A 12,059-nucleotide genomic window follows, 5' to 3' on the forward strand; every position below is an offset into this window, starting at 1 on the left:
ATTACATTGGAATAGAGCAAAGTTTCAAGCTTGGCTAGCTCAGTCGGTAGAGCATAAGACTCTTAATCTCAGGGTCGGGGGTTCGAGCCCCTCGTTGGGCGTTACATATTTGCAAATATTGTTGATTTAAGTAAGATTTTGGGAGACCATCGTTAGTATTTTGTAGTCATTTCAGAAAAATTCAAAGTTGGCATGAAGTTTCCATAGTGTAGTGGTTGTCACGTCGGCCTGACACGCATAAAAAGCAATATGAAAAGCCCATTTGCGCCATAAGACAACACGGCCGGCGTCGGAGTGATCCGATACTTTGTGCGCCACTTTTCTAGGCATAAAAAATAGGGGAAAAAATCTGAAAAAAATTCAGCCAATAGAAAAAACGTAAAATGACATAAATCCCAAGTTTGGTGAATTTATGTCATTTTTTCGATTTTTGCCACCCGAAAAACCCATATGAAAAATACACGCCGCCTTATGGAACGGCGCGGGGTGATCCCATACTTATGGAGGGGACTGTATGTACCTAAATACCTTGTCCCTTAGTTATGTGGCATTGAAACTCTTTTCTGCACTTGCTCGCTGCACTGGCTCGCTGCACTGGCAAAGGGAAGAAGTCCATAAACACCAGAAGGGAATCTATGATAGCAGCCGAACGCGCTAGCTAATTGCGCCACAGAGGCATGCTGATTGGCTAACGACACCCATAAGGAAAGCAAACATTACATTTTTACTAAGGCCAACACGAATAAAATCTTGCAGTTGACTTCCGGTATGCCATAGTGTAGCCCGTACGAAACTTTTAGCTAGTTCCGCACTAGAAATAGCTACGAAGTTAGGGGTATTTAGCTATAAATATTCAGACTAAAATTTTTAAATTCCACATTGGGAATTTTAGGGTAGTTTTAGCTGTTTTTTCTAGCTAGAAATCTTAGATTGAAGGTAGCTTGAAATTTTCTCGCTACCATACCAATTGACGAAAAAGGGATTTTCCGCGGGCGCTTCCTTTATTAGCCTGGTCACCCATCCAGTTACTGTTTTAAAATTATTTGCTGCACTTATTTAGCTATGGTCGCTGGTTGTCCGGATCTGGCAGCTTCTGATGTTTCTTAAATTTTTGTTTCCATTAATATTTGATCCTATTATAGCTATGTCGATAATTCTTCACTTAGACTTCAAATTATAAAACTAATCAAATAGAATCAAGTAAAAACTTATATAAAAATAAAGAATTAAAAAATATATATTTTAAACATTTTACCTATTGCCCATACCTATTAAGCTATTATACTATGCGTAGGTTATACATAGAAAAATCTGTAGGCCTATTTTGTGTTTAGGACTACCTCATATGCAGCGTTTTTTTAACCTTTTTTATATCACGATTTATTTCGCGATCAAATTAAAAGCGAAACCCTAGATTAAAAATTCCATACTAAAATTAGCTGTAACAGTTAGGAAATATATTAGGGGGGAAAAATTCGAGCTGATTTTAAGGTCAATTATTTCAAGCCAGATCATAAAACGGTGATTGCAAGCATCATAGCTGGTTTGATTTTTTAGCCTAGCACCGCGCGAGCTGTTATTAGCTAACAGTTAAAATTTAAGCTAAAAGTTTCGTACGGGAGAGGTTATCACATCGTCTTCGCAAGCTGAAGATCCTCAGTTCGTTCCTAGGTGGAAGCATCAGAAAAGCTATGGGAACAAATAATATCCGAAGAAAAGTAAAAAAAAAATGAGTAATAGTAGTGTATCTCATCTAGACGATTAGAAGTATTAGGCAACTGTGAACTACCCACAAAACCAAACAAACATAATAAAAGTTCGTTCACGGCTAGCGGACAGGACAAAATGTCTTCAATAAAACTTGGTTGATAACATTGGAATAGAGAAAAATTTCAAGCCTGGCTAGCTCAGTCGGTAGAGCATGAGACTCTTAATCTCAGGGTCGGGGGTTCGAGCCCCCCGTTGGGCGTTACATATTTGCAAATATTGTAGATTTAATTTAGATTTTGGGTGACCATCGTTAGTATTTTGTAGTCATTTCAGAAAAATTCAATGTTGGCATGGAGTTTCCATAGTGTAGTGGTTATCACGTCGGCCTAACACGCTGAAGGTCCTCAGTTCGATCCTGGGTGGAAACAGGGAAGTATTTTTTAGAAAGACTATCAATCAGATGCATATTTGGAATTTATGCAAAGGCCATATTCTTTGTGAATGAAATCTACAATCTGACAATCTGAAAATATTCGCAATGCTGTATCCGGAAGAAGTCAACAGACAGGGGGAGATCAATGGCGACTGCTTTTATTGTGCAGGTGCTATAACCCTTAAGAGACTTTCTTCTTTGGCCAATCGACAATGCCCTTTGGTTTTAGGAATGTGGGAAATGACTTGTGCTGGATGGGGAAGAAGTCCATAAAAACCAGAAGAGGGGAATCTATGATAGATTACACCTGAACCTGGAACAGTAGCTCCACAGAGAGAATGAACATGATGCGTGTGCACCCTACGTTGCAAATGTTCAGTAGATTCAACAGTCATCAGCTAAAGAAGCCATATCGTGAGTGTGCACTCTACAATGCAAGCTTTAGTCGGGTATAAGGTCATGAGAAGAAGAGTTCAAAATAGAGCAAGAGATTTCAATCACCATGCGCCCCTAGGTGGGATCGAACCACCAGCCTTCCGGTTAACAGCCGAACGCGCTAGCCAATTGCGCCACAGAGGCATGTTAAGTAACTAACGACACCCATTACGAAATCAAACAATACATTTTTGTGCAGCTGTGCTGTGCTATGCTGTGCCTGGAAGAATTTCTTCTTGTTCCTATTTCATAAACATCATGGATGTTTTATGAATTCATTAATTCAATTAACTTTAAATGGTGTATTGGACATTGATTTACATATCCTGTAAGAATAAATCGCTTTGAATAAGCGAAACAGTAAATATATCAAATTCAAATTCATTTAAGTGGTGTTTGCCAGCTCGTCAAAGCAGTATTTTTTATTTTTCTTCAAGACCAATGCAAGATATGACTTATAAGAAGTTATCATGTCAATTATTCATGTGTGAACGAAGTAGAAATGAAAATCCATATTTTTACCTAAAATGTATCATTGTTGAAAATTGACTTCAATTCCGTAGGTTGACTAGTCTGCTAAGAACTATCAATAATAGCTAAATTGCGATAGTCGAGATTCGAACTCGGGTTAATTGATTGGAAGGCAACTATGCTAACCACTATAACACCATCGCTTGATGTGAGTGAGCGTCATCATTTTCGTATTGTATTGTCACATCTTTTTAAATTACAGAAAATCGACAAGTATTACCACTTGGTGACCTTGTATCGTGGCATTCTCTATCACTATATCAAAGCAAACTCTCTAATTATTTTGCAATGCGATGATCATGTGAATTCAGAAAACCATAAGTTTGTCAAGAGTGGGATTTGAACCCACGCCTTCATTGAAGACCAGAACACTGCAACTTCTCTATATTGAATCAAGGAATATATCCTTGAGTCTTGCGACTTAGACTGCTCGGCCATCCTGACCACATCATATGTACCTAAATACCTTGTCCGTTAGTTATGTGGCATTGAAACTCTTTTCTGCACTTGCTCGCTGCACTGGCTCGCTGCACTGGCAGAGGGAAGAAGTCCATAAACACCAGAAGGGAATCTATGATAGCAGCCGAACGCGCTAGCCAATTGCGCCACAGAGGCATGCTGATTGGCTAACGACACCCATAAGGAAAGCAAACATTACATTTTTACTAAGGCCAACACGAACAAAATCTTGCAGTTGACTTCCGGTATGCCATAGTGTAGCCCGTACGAAACTTTTAGCTAGTTCCGCACTAGAAATAGCTACGAAGTTAGGAGTATTTAGCTAGAAATATTCAGACTAAAATTTTTAAATTCCACATTGGGAATTTTAGGGTAGTTTTAGCTGTTTTTTCTAGCTAGAAATCTTAGATTGTAATTCAAAAATTCGTTCGACTTCAACTGTGTTGACCTTGTCTATTTTAGCTCTTTACAGCAGACGATAATTAAATTTTTGTCTTCTTGGTCTGATGTACGCCCTTTAATCCTCAGAGTTTTTCTAGCTCTGTTACAGTTCAGTCATGCCGTCTAGCTCTAGTGCGTCTGAAGGTTCCGAAAGTGATTCGAGTAGTGGTAACGTAAAGCGTACAAGGAAAACGCCCCCAGTCGCACCAGTCGCACGTAGGGAAATCGCTAACGAGTTACCTGATGACCCAGCCGTTGCTGGGCCAGCCAACCCCGGGGACGAAAATCCAGGGGCGGAACCAGGAGATCCAGACGCTACTAGACAAGACGAGTATAGTTTCGAGTTATCAAGAAGAAAATCGAAGAAATTAAGAAAGTTGATGTTCGAAGGAGTTAGTTCGGCCGAAGCCAAAGTTTTGAGGAATAGATTTACTCCGATTTTTCGTAAGAAATCAGTAAAACTACAGATCCCCGAGCTAGATGAAGCCATGTATAGACGATTAAAATCTCTCAAAAACTCTACAGCCTCGAAGGCTTTAATTGACCCTCAGGAAAAATCTCTTTCAGCTTTACAGTATAAGATTATTGACATTGCTCGTCCATTACTATTCCTTTGGGAAAACAGGCAAGCAGATCCGGCTAGTCGGGAGGCAGTTCGTACGGCCTTAAATTTATGGGGAGGCCTGTTAAATGATGTGACAGATCGCCGTAGAGCAAACATCTTAAAGCAGACCAGTCCTTCATTCACTACTCTCCTCTCAGAACCTGACAAATTTGACGAGGAGGAATCGACCTCTCTTTTTGGTTCACATTTCATTCAAGAGATGGTTAAGGCAGCAAATGACGAAGCAGCCCTGAATTCTATTGGCCGCATGAGCGGGCCCTCAAATCGATCTAGCAATGGTAGATCATTCCGTGGTGGCCAACACGGGAACTACGTGGGCAATGGCAGCACGTCCAACTTCCAGAGCCGTCAGCCGGGCTCATCCATCCCTTCCCAGAGGGGAGCAAGTTCATCGAGAGGCTTCAACAATCAATTCAACAACCGCGGAAGGTATGATGTCGTTCCTTTTAACTCATTAAAGATAGAAAAAGAGAGCGAGCCTATTGTAGCCGGTAGACTAAGAAATTTTGCGCGGTGTTGGGGCCAATTTACTAAAGACCCATGGATCCTTGAGGTTGTCTCTGATGGTTTGAAACTAGACTTAATTGAGAGACCTGTACAAGTAATTGAACCGTGTAATATGTCATTCGGGGAACCTCAGACAATTTTGTGCAACGAGGAGATAGCTAACTTACTGAAAAAAGGGGCGGTATCGGAGGTGGCGAACCCAGTGTTTATTAGTAGTCTCTTTGTCATTCCGAAAAAAACTGGTGGGTTTAGGCCAGTCATTAATTTAAAAGGGTTAAATCAGTACGTCACTCATCATCACTTCAAGATGGAAGGTCTTTCCTTTTTGAAACATCTTGTCCAACCGGGTGACTGGCTGGCAAAACTAGATTTAAAAGATGCCTATTTTACGGTGCCGATGCACCTTTCAGACCAAGAATTGTTACAGTTTAGATGGCAGGGAAAAGTTTATCAATTCAACTGTCTACCCTTTGGACTTTCATCGGCCCCGTGGGCCTTTACTAAATTACTAAAACCTTTGGTGGCCTTTTTTCGGGAAAGAGGGATCAGACTAGTGATCTACTTAGACGACATTTTAATACTAGGGTCATCCAAGGAGAAATTGACAGAGGACGTCGGCCTCGTCAGATCAGTTTTAGAGTCAGTGGGATTTATTGTAAACGAAGAAAAATCGAGTTTTGAGCCCTCCCAAAATATTGAATTCATAGGTTTGATTGTCGACACAATCGCGATGTCCCTGTCGCTTCCCCAACCCAAAGTAAAATCGGTAATAACCTCTTGTAGAAAACTCATTTCTCAATCGAAGCCCTCGTTGAGGGAAATTGCTAGCGTGATGGGGAATTTTTCGTGGGCGATACCAGCGGTGCCTTTTGCTAGAGCCCACTACCGCAATTTGCAAATGCTTTATAACGACCGTTTAAAGCACACGGCGGATCTTGATACCAAAGTGAGCCTTTCAGAAGATGCCATCACAGACCTTCGTTGGTGGATCGCTCATTTACCTAGCGTCAATGGTAAATCTCTAACCACGGCCGAACCTTCACTCATTATTTGCTCCTACGCTTCTTTACTAGGGTGGGGCGCAGTTTGTAATAATGTGACGTCGAATGGCCCCTGGTCATTCGAGGATAGCAAGCGACACATAAACGAATTAGAGTTACAGGCCGCATTTAATGCGCTTCAGGCATTTACCCATTCGTTGAAAAATATAGCCGTTTTGCTCATGATGGACAACACGACGGCGGTGGCATACGTGAATAAGGCGGGGGGCACAAGGTCTAAAGAGATGTGTAAATTGGCAACAGAAATGGCTTCGTGGTGCGAGTCGAAGGGGATTTTACTTCAAGCCGCTTACCTTCCGGGATCTCTAAATTCCATTGCAGACACGGAGTCGAGACGCAGCCACGATGCGAGCGATCGGCAACTGGAAAAGACGGCCTTCAGGGCCATATCGGAGAAATGGCCGATCAACATAGACCTCTTTGCAACATCTTGGAACGCACAGACACCGAAATTTGCCAGCTGGTTCCCACAGCCCGGGGCATCCCTGAACGATGCGCTGTCATTCAGTTGGGTGGGGTTGAAAGGTTACGCGTTTCCCCCATTTTTCCTAATAAAGAATTGCCTCTCCAAAATCAGGAGGGAGAAGTCGGAAATAATTCTTGTTTGCCCGTACTGGCCCAGCCAGCCTTGGTTCCCAGTCCTTCTAGAGCTGGCATCGTCAACCCCGGCCATCTTCAGGCCATCGGAGAACCTGCTACTGTCGTCGCTGGGCGACCCACACCCACTCTGCATGAAGCCGACCTTCCTTCTGACCGCCTGGAAGTTGTCAGGAGACGTTTCGAAGGGAAAAATCTTCCGGAATCAGTTATTAAGCTACTATTGGCAGCCAACCGGAAGACCACACACATTGCTTACAAGTCCGCCTGGCGCTCTTGGCGTAATTGGTGTATGGGATAAAATATCAATTCCGTGTCAATTAATATAAATAGTATCCTAAAATTTTTATCGGACGCGTTTGAATCTGGGAAAGCGTACAGCACAATTAATGTTTATCGCTCAATGTTGTCCGGCACGTACGACCAAATTGAAGGTTTTGATATAGGTTGCCATACCCTCGTTCTAAAACTGATGAAAGGAATTTTCAACAGTAATCCCCCGAAGCCCAAATATTCTAACACGTGGGACTTGAATATAGTGCTGGACTATTTTAAAACGGCCCCAAGCGAAGATCTCGGCCTGCCCCCATTAGCCTGCAAACTAGTTACTCTTCTATCATTTGCCACTATGCTAAGAGTCTCGGAATTGGCATCCATCGATAGGAAGTCGGTAATATTTTCGGACAACTCAGTTAATTTCTCTCTTTGCAAACCAAGGAAATCCCAAAGAGCTGGGCTGCTTAGGTCACTGACCGTGAAAAAACTGGAGGATCAATCAATCGATCCGGTCCACTGTTTAGGCCTCTATGTTCATTCAACAGACACCCTGAGAAGCGAAGTTAACGAGCACCGGCTGTTCATCGGCTCGGTGAAACCTCACAAACCCGTTAGCGGGTCAACGATAGCTAGGTGGATTAAAAAGCAACTGGAAGAAGCGGGGGTAGATACATCCACCTTTTCAGCGCACTCAACGAGAGGCGCGGCAGCGTCCAAAGCAGCTACGCTTGACGTGCCCATCCAATCAATATTAAGCGCAGCAGACTGGGCCTCTGAGTCCACCTTTTCAAGATTCTATCGTCGAGAAGTTGCAGAACCTACAGTAGCTGAGCTAATAATGGCGGGAGCTCCGAGTTAGGCTCAAGATGTTAGGTGCTTTAAAATCACAGTTGAAGTCGAACGAATTTTTGAATTACAATTAAAAATTGTTCGAGTGAGCGCGAAGCGCGAATGAGGAACAATTTGGATTGTATAAGAAAATAAGGAGACTTCAACTGTCTCAAAAACCCGCATGCCTACCCACCCTATTTAATAATCTTCTTGTTATTTGTTTAAACAGATTTTATCAGAATCGCGGTGGCTTCAGAGGCGCCCACTAAGGAGGCACAGAAACCATCGCAAAGATCTGAGGATTAAAGGGCGTACATCAGACCAAGAAGAAAAAAATTTAATTATTGTCTGCTGTAAAGAGCTAAAATAGACAAGGTCAACACAGTTGAAGTCTCCTTATTTTCTTATACAATCCAAATTGTTCCTCATTCGCGCTTCGCGCTCACTCGAACAATTTTTAATTGAAGGTAGCTTGAAATTTTCTCGCTACCATACCAATTGACGAAAAAGGGATTTTCCGCGGGCGCTTCCTTTATTAGCCTGGTCACCCATCCAGTTACTGTTTTAAAATTATTTGCTGCACTTATTTAGCTATGGTCGCTGGTTGTCCGGATCTTTTTTTTTTTATATTTAAACGATTTATTGTCACAATTAAAATTTAAATTGCTTTACAGATACTTGGGGCATTTACGTGATTTGTGACATAAGTGACTTGCTGTGGCCAAGGAGAAACATAACAAAGAAAAACAAAAAGAACCAATTTCGAGACGGAATTGAAAGAGGACAAATGATTTTGGTGAAAAATAGAAAATTTAACAATACGACATCTGGGGGGGATCCAAGAAATTATAATTGTAATGAGAGAACAATGTTGTATAAAGATAAGACGAAATTTGTGGAGAATTTTGAGAAAGAATATTTAAGGATTAGGAGGTGACATCTGGGGAGAATTTTTTGAAAGAAGGAGGCTTGACCAGAGAGACTGTATTTCGTTTATGGCTGGGGTGAGGTTTTGGCTGCGGGCGGTCCAGACGGTGATGATGTAGGATTGGATGAGGGCCAGTATTTTCTCTTTATTGGGGCCATTTCCAATGTCTCCATTTATTGTTGATTTGAGTGTTTTTTGACATCCAAGTTTCGTTAGTTGAATTCGAAGCCATAAACTGATGTGGACTTTCTCAGAACAGAGTAACATAAGATGGTCGTCAGTTTCTTGGCCGCCATTGCATAGAGGACATTGGTCATTTATAGAAAGTCTGAGGCTTGTGAGGCGCATTTTGGTAGGGAGCTGATTATGGTTGAAATCCCAGACCAGTTCAGCGTTTCTTCCTTTCATTTTGGCCACCCAACGCCAGATGGAAGCCCAGTCGAGGTCTGGTTTCGCAACTTCGGTTCTCCCTGGTTGCCCAAGGTTAGCAATCAGGTGATTGTAGGTGGCGCGGTGATTGGATACGGTTGACGATGTGAAGATGCCAGCTTTAAGTAGATCGGTGATGGTTGAAAGTGCGGTGGTGAAATATGGATGTGATGAATGGGTTGCATTTAATCTGGGCTGGATGATTTGTTGAAGGAGATTCTTGAGGTGTGGACCCAACCAATAAACGGCTGCAGCTCTCTCAATAGCCTCGGGATGGATTAAAGATTTAAAGATTTGACGGGTGAAAAGGGATTGGAAGAATTGAAAAAGTAAGGTGACTCCAAGTCCACCTTGGAGTCGGGGGCGGATCAAAACATTTAGGGGTGGGTGCTCTCTTCTTTGTGCCCAAAGAAATTTGTTGCATTTTTGTTGGAGGAGAAGGGCTTGGGTTTTGTTGCAAGGGAGTACATGAGCTATATGAATAAGTTGTGATAAGACATGTTGTTTGATGAATAGGACGCGACCATAAAAAGTGAAATGACGGTGTGTGTTTGTGATAAGAATATTTTGTATGATGTTGAACTGTCTTTGCCAATTGTCTCTTACTGTTGTTTTTATTTCAGAATAAAAAGTAATTCCAAGAATCTTCAAATTGTCTACTTGAGTTATCCAATCATGTGGCCAAGTACGTTTAGGATGAGTTTGATTGAAATTGCTTCTACGTGGGATCGAACTCCTAACCTCAGGAATCCCAGCCGACGCCGCTACCGTCTGCGCTACTACGGTCTGTGGACAATGATATAAGGTCCAAGTGCCTAGACCAAGTAATTTTGTCTTCCCCTTGTTAATACGTGCATTTGTCCAGGCACAAAATTCTAGAATAATCTCGCATGCACGACGTACATCTTTCATTGATGAGACAAAAACTACTAGATCATCTACATATGCACGAACTTTGATGCGTTTTCCGTAGTGTTCAATTCCGTCAATACCCCTAGACAAGCAAACTAAAAGCGGTTCAATATAGAGGGCAAACAGATGGACTGACAGAGGGCACCCCTGTCGCACGGATTGTGCATTGTCCACAGTACCGACTATGTCATTACCGTCTGGCAGCTTCTGATGTTTCTTAAATATTTGTTTCCATTAATATTTGATCCTATTATAGCTATGTCGATAATTCTTCACTTAGACTTCAAATTATAAAACTAATCAAATAGAATCAAGTAAAAACTTATATAAAAATAAAGAATTAAAAAATATATATTTTAAACATTTTACCTATTGCCCATACCTATTAAGCTATTATACTATGCGTAGGTTATACATAGAAAAATCTGTAGGCCTATTTTGTGTTTAGGACTACCCCATATGCAGCGTTTTTTAACCTTTTTTTAAATCACGATTTATTTCGCGATCAAATTAAAAAGCGAAACCCTAGATTAAAAATTCCATACTAAAATTAGCTGTAACAGTTAGGAAATATATTAGGGGGGAAAAATTCAAGCTGATTTTAAGGTCAATTATTTCAAGCCAGATCATAAAACGTCCTAGCTAGGAAAATAAAAGCTGATTTCTGCTAAAAAAAAGTGGAGCGAAACCCTAGATGAAAACTTCCATACTGGAATTAGCTTACAGTTAGGAAATATATTTAGGGAGAAAAATTCAAGCTGGTTTTCAGGTTAATTTTTTCAAGCAAAATAAGAAAACGCCCTAGCTTGAAGAAAAAGCTGATTTCTGCTAAAAAAAGGGGGAATTATGTTGAGGTAAAAAATTTCGAGGTGATTGCAAGCATCATAGCTGGTTTGATTTTTTAGCCTAGCACCGCGCGAGCTGTTATTAGCTAACAGTTAAAATTTAAGCTAAAAGTTTCGTACGGGAGAGGTTATCACATCGTCTTCGCAAGCTGAAGATCCGCAGTTCGTTCCTAGGTGGAAGCATCAGAAAAGCTATGGGAACAAATAATATCCGAAGAAAAGTAAAAAAAAATGAGTAATAGTAGTGTATCTCATCTAGACGATTAGAAGTATTAGGCAACTGTGAACTACCCACAAAACCAAACAAACATAATAAAAGTTCGTTCACGGCTAGCGGACAGGACAAAATGTCTTCAATAAAACTTGGTTGATGACATTGGAATAGAGTAAAATTTCAAGCCTGGCTAGCTCAGTCGGTAGAGCATGAGACTCTTAATCTCAGGGTCGGGGGTTCGAGCCCCCCGTTGGGCGTTACATATTTGCAAATATTGTAGATTTAATTTAAATTTTGGGAGACCATCGTTAGTATTTTGTAGTCATTTCAGAAAAATTCAATGATAGCATGAAGTTTCCATAGTGAAGTGGTTATCACGTCGGCCTAACACGCTGAAGGTCCTCAGTTCGATCCTGGGTGGAAACAGGGGAGTATTTTTTAGAAAGACTATCAATCAGATGCATATTTGGAATTTATGCAAAGGCCATATTCTTTGTGAATGAAATCTACAATCTGACAATCTGAAAATATTCGCAATGCTGTATCCGGAAGAAGTCAACAGACAGGGGGAGATCAATGGCGACTGCTTTTGTTGTGCAGGTGCTATAACCCTTAAGATACTTTCTTCTTTAGCCAATCGACAATGCCCTTTGGTTTTAGGAATGTGGGAAATGACTTGTGCTGGATGGGGAAGAAGTCCATAAACACCAGAAGAGGGGAATCTATGATAGATTACACCTGAACCTGGAACAGTAGCTCCACAGAGAGAATGAACATGATGCGTGTGCACCCTACGCTGCAAATGTTCAGTAGATTCAACAGTCA

At 41.3% G+C, this 12,059-nt stretch overlaps 6 non-coding genes across 6 annotated transcripts; 5 read left to right on the top strand and 1 right to left on the bottom strand.

Annotated features, from left to right (window-relative positions):
* Positions 1-28: 28 nt before the first annotated feature.
* Positions 29-101, top strand: Trnak-cuu. Its single transcript has one exon. It is a non-coding gene; the product is annotated as a tRNA-Lys (tRNA).
* A 1,795-nt stretch (positions 102-1,896) lies between these two features.
* Trnak-cuu lies at positions 1,897-1,969 on the top strand. Its single transcript has one exon. It is a non-coding gene; the product is annotated as a tRNA-Lys (tRNA).
* A 96-nt stretch (positions 1,970-2,065) lies between these two features.
* Trnav-aac lies at positions 2,066-2,138 on the top strand. The gene has a single exon. It is a non-coding gene; the product is annotated as a tRNA-Val (tRNA).
* Positions 2,139-2,648: 510 nt separating this feature from the next.
* On the bottom strand, positions 2,649-2,722 carry Trnan-guu. Its single transcript has one exon. It is a non-coding gene; the product is annotated as a tRNA-Asn (tRNA).
* Positions 2,723-11,418: 8,696 nt separating this feature from the next.
* Trnak-cuu lies at positions 11,419-11,491 on the top strand. Its single transcript has one exon. It is a non-coding gene; the product is annotated as a tRNA-Lys (tRNA).
* A 96-nt stretch (positions 11,492-11,587) lies between these two features.
* On the top strand, positions 11,588-11,660 carry Trnav-aac. The gene has a single exon. It is a non-coding gene; the product is annotated as a tRNA-Val (tRNA).
* Positions 11,661-12,059: the final 399 nt, after the last annotated feature.

The sequence above is a fragment of the Daphnia pulex genome, chromosome 2 (assembly GCF_021134715.1).
Source record: "Daphnia pulex isolate KAP4 chromosome 2, ASM2113471v1".
NCBI lineage: Eukaryota > Metazoa > Arthropoda > Branchiopoda > Diplostraca > Daphniidae > Daphnia > Daphnia pulex.